Source organism: Mauremys mutica, chromosome 7, assembly GCF_020497125.1.
Source record: "Mauremys mutica isolate MM-2020 ecotype Southern chromosome 7, ASM2049712v1, whole genome shotgun sequence".
NCBI classification, from domain to species: domain Eukaryota; kingdom Metazoa; phylum Chordata; order Testudines; family Geoemydidae; genus Mauremys; species Mauremys mutica.
This window is the reverse complement of record NC_059078.1, coordinates 66,176,650-66,188,765: the sequence shown is the minus strand read 5'-3', so window position 1 is coordinate 66,188,765 and position 12,116 is coordinate 66,176,650. Positions and strand designations below refer to the sequence as shown.

At 40.3% G+C, this 12,116-nt stretch overlaps 1 protein-coding gene across 5 annotated transcripts in view; it reads right to left on the bottom strand.

Moving 5' to 3' along the window:
* Positions 1–12,116, bottom strand: part of LRMDA (leucine rich melanocyte differentiation associated) — a 981,216-nt gene that overhangs the window by 557,198 nt on the left and 411,902 nt on the right. The gene's annotated exons all lie outside the window — the stretch shown is intronic.

The window sequence follows — 12,116 nt, the reverse complement described above, 5'->3', positions numbered from 1 at the left end:
AAACTGAGGCAAAACCCTGAGAAACAAACGAGACCCAGGAAAATGGCATTTGGGAGGACAACGTCCCTTGGTTAGGCTCATTGCAGCTTGACTATATGATATACCCAGATGCATCTCTAGGGCCATCAGTTCAGCTGATTGAAAAGCCTGCCAAAAAACAAGATGATCCTACTGGGAAAAAAATGTTGTACACACGACTACATATCTGTCCTTATGATAGCTAGCCATGCCCTCACTGGGAGCATGGATGGATGGGTGCTGCCTGTCTTACTGACGCAAGTGGGCCACTAAAAGCTTGAGAAATTATTTGAAGCACTTAGTCTACCCTTGGTGCTGGAAGTCTAGAACTACCATTGCCAGTGACAAGAAATCAGTACTTGGTCCAGAGCCAATATTCAGTTGTGTTTTAGGAATTTAACCTATACAGGAAGAAAAAAAATGGTTCATAGTGCATTACCAATTTGGTGTAAACTAAGTCTGAAACAGATTTGCAAATGCCCAGCAATGCATTTTAAATGGTAAGATTTTGTTTTTAAATAAGAAATTACCAAAAATTACACAGGAAGCAATATAAAAAGGGTGTCCTCGACTAATGAACATTCAAGCTTATGGTACTACAGAAGGCAAATTAAACAAGCAATAGCTGAATTTACAATTCCCACAGAACAGTTTATTAGTTTACACAGAAATAAAAATGAGTCTGCAAAATACTAACAGAAAATTTTAAAAATTCACTAATTTAAAAAAGCTTGCTTCAGACAACAAATTTTACATGATAAAACTTGGACAGTGAAATGCTAGTTATCCCTCTACCTAGTTCATTGTGCATAAGTATTTTGGGAACTTTTCAGACATACCTTTTTTATATGAGAGGTAGTTTTTATATGAGAGAAGGTGGGGGGAGGTTGAGTGGAGAAGTGGGCAATATTGGCCTTGAATATCTTTGATTAACAGGGCAGAAAAATGCAAATTATGTGTGATTTTGTTAGGATAGTTTAAATGTTACGTTGTTGCCAAACCTTGGGTTCCGTCGTCTGGAAGGGATAATGCTTTCTTATGATAAAGACTTGAAAGATATATCCCGTTAATTTTTTTTCCCCTAGTTCACGTGTTGAAACTCATTGCTTCTGGAAATGAAGATGCTCTGGTGTCAGCTGTAAAATCTGTATCTCACTTCCTCAGACAAGTGGATATTTATTGACAGGGTGTGAGAGAGAAAGAGAGGAGAGAGACTGCCTGTCCTGGAGCCAGTAACCTTGGTGAAGATGCAATGTCACAAACACCAAGCCATCATTCTCATAGATGTACAGCATATTATTTAAAGGAAAACAAATATCAGCCACTGAATGTCACTGCAAGGACACATCTTCTACCTCTTAACTAAACTTATCAGCGCTGTGGTTTAATATGGTACCTTTTTCATCCTCCCCTCAAATTCATCTTATAGAGCAGCTCTTGACACTACCAGAGAGCAGTCAAGACTAAGATTTAGTGGCCTTTGCTTAAAACACATCGAGATTTATTGACATTTGTGGCCTGCTTCTTCTCTCAGTAACTGTACACAGGATTAATTTTAACCACTTATTAATGGTTAAACAATCTGTAAACGCTACATGCCATATTATGAAAGGTTCATAGAGATAATATTGTATGAAGTCACTTCCACATTTCTCACAGTTTTTAATTGGAAGGCCATGACTTCAATCAGGAGGCCTTAACTATTTCAGTCTTGCCAACCTTCTGTTTCCAGCACGGAACTGGATGAATTAAGCATCTGGAAACTTTCTGTCTTCCTGGAATAGATCTGTACCTGGATCTTTATCTGGTTTACATGGTTATTGATTGGAAATGGAAATCCACAATGTCAAAAAATTAACCCTGACTTTTAAAATGTATATCAATCACTAAGTATTACTTGGATAACAAATTTCTCATTTTTCAGCACACCATCTGTACCTCCTGTGGATTCCGTTGTATTAATGATCAAATGACAAAAATCATTACACCAGGCCATCCGTAGTATACCTCTGTATTGCTATATAACTGGCTGAAAAGTATACATCTGCTCCTACAAGGAAATATGCTTACCTGCTTGTTGATTATTCATGCTAATCTTCACACTCATGATTTTCAGATCCAGCAGTGAGACTGAAAACTGAATTGTGTGTTAATACTCCAGCCCTTCAGATTATTCTCTGTCCAAAATTAGCATATTCATATAGCAATATCTTCTTAGCAAAGAAAAAACTATTAGCTATATTGTTTATGCAATTATGTGTGTGTATATGTGTGTGTGTGTGTTATATATATATATATATATATATAACACACACACACACACATATATAAATTATATATATATATATATATATATATATATATATATATAAACACACACACACATATACACACACACATAATTGCATAAACAATATAGCTAATAGTTTTTTATGTGTATGTGTATATATATATTTATATATATATACACACACACACACACACCCACACACACACACACACACACACATATACCCAATACATATATTGAAAGGGAGGGAAGACAAAATAGGTCATCTCCCCTAATGTTGGAGTGAATTTGCAGTGCTCTGTAAAAATTAACTGATAAATGAAAAAGAGCTGGTGAATGTTAAATTTAAAAGTCCAAAAACACCCAAGAGCCATAACTATAATTATTGCTGAGGGAAGCTGCTTAAGACTAAAAATACATTCCATTAACAATCAAAATTAGTTTTCATTGCCTTTTTCTCAAGCTTTCAATGAATAACCTTTGATGATAGTACATGATAATGATTCATTAGAAAAAATGAATTTGTATTTCAGAAGTATGCATATAAAAAAAATCAGCCTAGAAACCATTTCAATGTGTAAATCAAAAAGCAGAGAGGGGAGAGACGAATTTTTGGATGAATAATTGTCTAGTGTTGAAGACTTGCTGACAGAGTTGCCAACACATGGGTCTATACTTTGACAGAGAAATTACAAACAAATGGATATTCGGATGATATTATTAATCAAAATTACTTAATTTTAATTAACAACTTTTACAAAGTTTTCAAAACTTAAAATAGTTCAAGTGAGTGAACATATACCAATCTCAGACAGCACAATTTCTACAATCTTCACTAGGGCATATTTCAGTCAGAGAGTACAACAGTAATGCTACTGAGTAGAGAAAAACTGTAAAATATGTCTATAATCTGGACTTCAGATGGCATGTAATATCATGACAACTAAGAGTTAGTTAACAAAATGCAGGTTTTATGCAGTATCTACATGCCAGGAAAATATACTCAATTTTCCTCTAGTTTATGGGGAAAAGCAATGGTGCATTATTATAACAATATAAATCTCCAGAACTCTCGTGATGATATCTAATTTACGTGGCTGTCACTGGGAAATGTGGTACAGTGAATTATACACAATAGTAAGCTTAATTATGAACAGTGACCTAGAAATCTTGATTAGAAATCATTGATTCACTACACTCAGAGTCTGTAAAAACAATGATGAATTTATATAGCAAACTGCAATTCCAGATAAATTATTCCTTGGAAATCAAAAAGAAAGTATAGATTAAAGAAGAAATTATTTTCTAGGATCACTGCCAAATTTTAAGTACACTATCCAATACACAGTTAAAGTACTACAGTAATAGATCTAGTTTACAGAAAAGTATCTAGATAATATTCACACCAATTCTTTCCAAATACAGAATAGGTTTTCCTTTTGGTATTTTTAAACTAAGGTCCTGATTCTTCAGAGTACACTCAGTTCAAATAGGAGGTACTCAGCACTTCAAAAAAGGTGGTATGCATCTTACTGGATTGGATCCTAATTTTTTTTTATAACCGAGAGGGAGAATAGTAGCAGTTAGCCCAAGGAACCTCAGGCCCAGATTTTATTTCCAGCTCTATCACTGACTCACTATGTGAGCTTGAGTGGGTCACTTCAATCTAGATTATCAAAAGGAACTTGTGATTTTGGGTACAACAATTTCTGGGTACCTAACTTGAGACCTTAAAGCAGCTGGATTTTCAGAATATGAAAACTAGGTCCCTTCAAAGCATCTCAGGGTGGGAATTCAAAAGCTTAGGCACCCACATATCACAAGTAACTTCTGAAAATATAGGTCAAGGCTCCATGCCTCGGTTTCCCATTATAAAATAAGTATACAGCCAGCTACATCACATGGGGGTCACAAGGGTAAATGATTTAATGCTTCTCAAATGCCATGTGGTCATTAGATCAACGAGCATCAGAGGAAAGGTTCTATTGAAGTGCAACGCATCATTATAGTAAACTTACAGAAAGCATGCACTCATACATTTCTGTAGATGTTTAAATATCATAGATGGTATATAGATGAAAATTCTCTCACTATCATTAATTGGTCTACCTCATAGTTTAATGTTTGAGAACAGCAGTATTATAAGCAATGCAAGTATAGCTTCTGTTTAAATTTGTAACAAAGTATAAAATTATATAAAAGGATCCACATTGTTTTATAAGGGGCTGAACTTTAACTTCAATCTTATAAACTGTTGAATTGTTGCCAGAAGAAACTGGCCACTACTAAACTGCTAACCAAAAAAGTCTTTCAGATTAAAAGACTTCCTGAAATATATTATTTTGTTTTAGAGAAAATTTATATTTCTACATAGAAACAGATTAAATAAATCATGATTACAACAGTAAACATGTAAATTCTGATCAATAAGTACTTGCCTCCCCATCCCCCCCAACACTAACAGCTGCAATAAAGCTTTAAATGTAAAGCTGAGCACAACCAGCCATAAAAGTATGTAAAATAAATGAGGATAACATAATGAGGGAATCCAACATTCATCTCATAAATATAACATAACGACCACAACTAAAATGTCAGAGAATCTAATAAATCAATATGGTAGGACAGAGCTATCTTTATGCTCAGCATACATAAAAAAATGTATTTACATACAGGATATTTTAAAGCAAGCACCAAACAAAAAGAATTATAAGACACTTAACTCCTTAGTTGCTTCAGGCTCAAAAAAGTGTTAGAAAACAATAGAGGGATATTAAAATATCATAACTGTAGAGTGTGTGTTTTCTAATATAGAAAATCAACAGCATAATGAATCAATGTACAAAATAAAATATTAGCAAGAGTTAGAATTTGAAAAACTTTCATACTTTTTTTAAATACATCTTGCAAGTAGAAAAAAGAAAGTGCATGGACTTTAAAATCTGAAATTTTTAGAAGTTTGAGCCAATTATGCATTTGTAGATAATACATTATGGAGGAAATTTCCCCATTAATCAAGGTCAAATATTAACAAGGGCTAAGAGTTAAATCTCCTGTGCTGTGATGGTAAAGTATCATCATGCACACTAATTTTTAGACAATGCACTGTAAGTGCTTCAAATAGTGTTGTAGTAGTCCCATCTAGCAGTTAGACCATGGGGCTAGGAGATGACAGTAGATCTGGTCTGGAATTTTTCAGTTAAACATTTTTTCATCGAAAATGCCAATTCATTGAAACCAAAACTGTTCACGGAAAGGGTTGGTTTAGATGAAATTCCCATTTGTTGAAAAAAGTTTAGAAATTTCAAAATGTTCTTTTTTGACATTTTCAAAATTAAAAAGTTTTAGTTTGGGGTCAAAACAACTTTATGGTAATTTATAGTTAAAGGGGGAGGGAATTATTAAAAGTTTGAATTAAACAAAACATTTAGATTGATCCAATCGGATATTTTCAGATTTTCAATTCAAGAAAAATTTCAAGATTTTATCTTTTCATCCTGATTTGGGACGGGAAAGAACTTGACATATTGAAAATTATAATTGAATGGGAAAACCAATTTCCTGCTCAGCTCTAGTCAGCAGTTCTAGTTGTGTTGCCCCCCCCCCCCCACGCACCCTTCCCCCGCAGCTGTGCTACAGGCTAAACTGATAAAGAGCTTTGAGATCCTCAGATAGCTTTTATAGTACCAGAAGTCTAATATACTAATGCAAATCTATTCAAAGTTTCACAATCCGAGTTTTTGTGGCACCTTGGAGACTAACAAATTTATTTGGGCATAAGCTTTCATGGGCTATAAGCAGTAAGCAGGTGTAAATATACAGCACATGAAAAGATGGGAGTTGCCTTACCAAGTGGGGGTCAATACTAATGAGGCCAATTCAATTAGGGTGGATGTGGCCTATTCCCAACAGTTGACAAGAAGGGGTGAATATCAACAGAGGGAAAATTACTTTTTGTAATGCTAACGAGGCCAATTCAATCATATGGGCCCATGCTGCACATGCCCCACCAGTATTTAGGAATGCAGGCCCGGCTCCACCAATGTTGGGGCTTATCGCACTGTGGGGGAGGGGGGCATGCTTCAGAGGGACACAGGATCTAGGGTGTCCTGGGAGGTTAGTGGGGGGCCTGGCACCGGCAGCAGCAAGCAACCCAGCCCCAGCCTGCCTCACCGGGAGGGGGCGGAAGCCTGAAAGAGGCAGGGCGGGGAAGGAATGGAATGCGGGGGGTGGAGCGGGGGCAGGTCGCTCACTGCTGCCAATGCCAGGCCCCCCGCCAGCCCCCCAGGCCGCCCTGGACACCTGAAATGCAGGGCCCCCGAAAGCACAGGTCCTGGGGCGATTGCCCCGATCTGTCCTATGGACAGGACACCTCTGGGTGCAGGGCAGCTTGGGAGGCTAAAGGGGACCTGGCACCAGCAGCAGTGAGCGATCCAGCCCGCCCCATTCCACCCCTTCCCGGCCTTTTTCTGGTTTCCTCCCCCTGTCCCGAGGAACACCAGGAGCCAGTTGGGTGGAGCAGAGCAGGTTGCTCGCTGCTGGCGGTGTCAGGCCTCCCACTAACCCCACAGGCCACCCTGGACCCTGCATCCCCCTGAAGCATGGGGCCTGGGGCGGTTGTCCTGGTCCATCCTATGGACAGGACGGTTCTGCCTGGACCTGTTCTGGGCACCACCACAGATTATATAAACCTGCCGCCCAAGGGCGCAAGATAGCAGTAGTACAACTGATACAAGTAAATGTCAGCTCATCTCTATTTTCAGGTCTGCTTGCATACTTTCAGCAATCATATGGAAGGATAACCACATCCAGTTCAATGGGCCCCAATCCTGAAGTCTTTATTCCTCTTGAGCATTGTGGTCAAGCTCTGGCTGTGTATGAAGAAAGAGCTGTGCATTACAGGCCTCCCTATCATACATTCAAATAACACTCAGCTACAATGTTTGTATTCAAACATGCATCACTGAGAATAAATTCCATTCCAAGTTTAAAAAAAAAAATCATAACTGGAGGAAACATGGAAACCTGATGGAATCTCACAACTGCAGCTCAAGAGATAATTAACCACAATCTTTGGGAAAGAATAGGAAAGAATAAACAATAGAAATCAAGCAATTAATCTGCCCTTCTAATTCCATTTTACAAGACTCACCTACCATAGCACAAGCTTTTCTCCATGTTTTCATGGTCTCTGCCCTATGTAACCCCAAACCCACTCAAGTCCATACCATCTATTCTATAGCCCAGACTTAAAAATTTTGATTTTCATACTGCAGCACTATAACATTCAGTATCTGTCATGCCCTGAGATATAGAAGAACTATGCAATGCTATGCAAACTGGTCTAGACAGCCTTTGGACCTGTGCTCCCATACAGTAATCTCACTCTTCCTTATTATTAAGGCATGTAGTCAAACCTAAAATAAAGATACTCCAGTAGGTTAAGATAGTCATTGTGTTATATTTGAATTAGCATCCCCCTCACAATCTTCTACTTTTCTGCGACAATCAGCCAGGGAATGAAGGCTTACTTTAAGGAAGAAAAAAGGATGCGATTATGGATCCAATATATTGTATATATATTGTAGATATATGTGATTAACTGTATTATTCCTCTTTCCACTACAGCAGTAAGACTTCAGTAACTCAGGTCTCTTCTGCAGCCATACAATTCCAGCAGACACACACTTGGGGTGTTATAGGCTTGCAGCAACTCTCCAAAAAGGGGCCTATTTTTGGAGTTTAATGTACCCCTTCTACACAAACCCACATCATATATAATTTGAAACCTTATTTTATGTACATTCAGATGAGGTATGATATGGAACTGTTAAGAATTGTCGTGAACCCTAAGGCAAGGTGAAATAGTGGTACTCAAAGTGAAAAAAAGTGTCATCGTTTGCACAGTATGACTAAGACTACACTTTTTACTGTTTAAGAAAATGTCAACACCTTAACATGGTGTTTATTGACCAAAGCGAACAATAATGTACTAAAAGATTATTTATTGGTTTTACATGAGCAAGTCTTTCTTTTTCATAAATGATGAAGCTGTTTAGAACGTGACAAAACAGGGTGAATATCAACATTTTGCAATATACTGACAGGGAATATTTTCACATCACATATTCTTAATTGTCAATCTAATTCGGAAGTGATTAGAATAGTTTCCTATATTTTCTACTGAAGTTTACTAACCAGATCAGTCTCACACTGAAGGTTCTGTACCAGTAGCAGTAGATTGCATGCCCACAGTTTGAGCTTAATAGTGGGTAGATATAAATGTATGTGGATTTCTAATATAATGCTTCTCCATTTATAAGCTTTGGTATATACACTGTAGCACAGTGGTCCCCAACCTTTTCATCTGGCGGGCGCCAAATGAAGGACCATGGCGGTGGTCAAGCATCCGCCTAAATGCCGCCAAATTTTGGCAGCAACGCTTCTCGATGACATCGCTTGTTGGCAGCAAATGGACGCGGGTGCATTTAGATGCCCCTGCGGGTGTCATGGCACCGCGGGCACGTCATTGGGGACCCCTGCTGTAGCATCTAGTCTGCCTGATAGAAGGTGTTAATTTGTAATTGCTTATGTATGCAGTACTAGCCTTTAAAATATTAGAGAAACTAGGTTTTTTTTTAATTCAGTGACAATATTAGTGTTAGAGATAATACACAACTTCATCCATATTGACTTTCAAACAAAGTGTTCACTAAACAAAAATGGCAATTTTGATACCAACATATAGCTCTAATTTATATCACATTTAGCACAAATCTATACTTAAACAAAATGGCAAGTGTTGGTAGAGGGGGTGGGAATGCTAACAATATACGTTGGGAATTTTACTTCTACAGGGAAGTTGAAAACATAGAGCAGTATTTCCCAAACCTGGGACACCGCTTGTGTAGGGCGGGCCGGGCCGTTTACCTGCTGCGTCCGCAGGTCCGGCCGATTGTGGCTCCCGCTGGCCACGGCTCCTGCTGGCCCACGCTGCTTGCAGCAGCTCCCATTGGCCTGGAGCAATGAATCGCGGCCAGTGGGAGCCGCGATCAGCTGGACCTGCGGACGGGACAGGTAAACAAGCCGGTCCGGCCCACCAGGAGCTTTCCCCACACAAGAGGGGTCCCAAGTTTGGGAAACACTGACAGAGGATAGAAACCAATTAAACCTTACATCAAAGATAAAAAGACTCTCCACAAACTTTTAAAAATGTGTTATTTGTCAAGAAAATCAGAAGAATGCAAAACTATCAAAGTCACCAGTGCTGGACAGAATTCTGGCAGCAGAACCCAGGAGAGATTAATTGTATTGGCAGGTACTGGACGAGTTTTCTAGTTTTGATGATGTGCCACCAATACTCTAACCCAGAGTTATCTTCAGAACTACAAAAGGAAGTCGAATTTACATGTCAGAGTTGTACTGAACCCAGGAAAGAAAACAGACTCTGAATCTAATCAGAGAACATCATGTTCACCTGCTTCTATGGCCACCAGAGCAAGCACGTCCTCCAGTGACTGGTTCCTGTTGCATTGTCTGCTTGAGAAAAAACACACAAGGAGGACAAGAAGCTTCATAAAGAGGACATAAAGCTTCATAAACCCAAAGGAGGCTGCACTTCAAAGAGGTGATGATGACAGGTTGTGCAGAATATTTGTGGAAGACTTGATTGCTAAGAATGTAGTTTATCTCGCACTGTGCCCTTCTTTCTACTTGAGTAAAATGAATCAAAGCAAAACCATCTAGGTACACTGCAACAATGCAGTCACCTTAGGACACTGCATTTGATCAGCTGATTGAAGAAACACACAACTATCTTATGTACAAGAGACCCTTTTCCTGTCCCAGATGCTACAAAGGTATAAAACCCACCTTCCTTTTTATATAGACACTAAGATATTCCAGTAGCAAATTACGGGCAAGATTTTTTAAAAATACTGTGGTTCTGCAATTTCATTCCATGCACATCATGGACAAGCAAAGTCTACCATTGTTCTATGCAGCACAACAACATTAGCTAGTGCTATCCAATCTGCTAGTAATCTGAAGCAAGAATTTAAATCATCCAAATGTTTGGTGGATGATGATGTTGCGATTAAGCCTGAAGGATAGCTTCCAAATGAACAAGTGGTTTTCTACAATGCCCATTCAATCCTTCTGTCTGAAATAGCCAAAATGAAAGCCTCAGAATATTATCCCAAGCCAGGTGATTGTCCTTTGGTTGACAGATAGAGGCATATAATTCAGCCAGCAATGAGTATCGTCCTTCAAAGACATTAAAAAAGGTGCCTATACAATTGCATAGAATTTAACAGCTTCAAAAATATCTCACCACTCCACATAATCCTTGCTTGCACAGCTACAGCATGAATTTGAGTCTCACAATTTAATTGACATACTACATCTTCATGGATTCATCATCAATTATGACGAGCTGTGGTATTTCATCACTAGTACTGAAAAAACTGAAGAATGACTCCTGTGTGGTGCATTCATTCCAAATGGAATTGTACTACCTCATGCCGGTGGAAATCTCATCTATGAAGGAGAGGATAATATAGAAATCAAACTAATACCACCAGCCATTTGTTGGTCAGAGTAGTGTTTCAATATCAGCCTCCAGATAGTCCAGCAAAACAAGAACATAAGAACTGCTGTACTGGGGCAGCCATGTGCTGTTACTGAACAAGTGAAATTGACTCTCCTCACACAAACTTGGTACCAATGAACTTGGTACCAAAGACGGGCTGAGCAGCTCAGCCCGCTGCCGATCTGGGGTTCTGGCCTCTGTCTCCTGCCAGCCGGGGGATACAGCCCCTCTCAGTCCGCTGCCAGCCCGGGATGCTGTCCATCTGGCTGAGCAGGGCTAGCAGCCGGGACCCCGGTTTGCAAGGAGCCAGTGGACGGAACTCCAGATTGTCAGCTGGCTGAGCTGCTTAGCCCACCACTGGTCTGGCCACCGGCCCCGCTCAGCTCGATGGACAGAACCCGAGGCTGGCAGTGGGCTGAGCAGGGCAGCATCCCCCGGCTGGCAGAAGCCGGCGGACGGAACCCCAGACTGCGCATAGTTGAATTTGCGTAAGTTAAATGCGCATATGGTGCGATTCCACCATTTGTCTGGCAAATGCTGGCTGACACTCAAAAGGTATTTGAGTTTGAAGATACGGAGTCCTAACAACATTTCATTAAAAAGCCTTGCCCCATAACCTAAGCCGTGCTGAACACAATGCCATCAACAGCCTCAAGAACAACTCTGACATCATAATCAAACAGGCTGACAAAGGAGGTGCTGTCGTCATCATGAATAGGTCGGAATATGAACAAGAGGCTGCCAGGCAGCTCTCTAACTCCACATTCTACAAGCCATTACCCTCTGATCCCACTGATGATTACCAAAAGAAACTACACCATCTGCTCAAAAAACTCCCTGAGAAAGCACAGGGGAACAGATCTGTACAGACACATGCCTAGAACCCCGACCAGGTGTATTCTATTTGCTACCCAAGATCCAGGGGCGGCTCTAGGCACCAGCAAAACAAGCTGCTGCCTAGGGCGGCAAAATACAGGGGGCGGCAAAAGGCTGGGGCTGGGGCCCCAGCTCATCCTGCCGCTGCGAGCCGAGGAGCGGCCCGTCCCCTGCAGCCGGGCAGGGCCGCGCTACCGGCTCCGCTTGGGGGAGAGGGGGGGCCCCTTACCGGTAGCGCGGCCCCGCCTGGCTGCAGAAGACGGGCCACTCCTCCTCCGCTTGTTCCCCGGGTCCTAAACAGCCCAGCAGCAGCTTGCCTGGGGGGGCGGGGCTGAGCTCCGC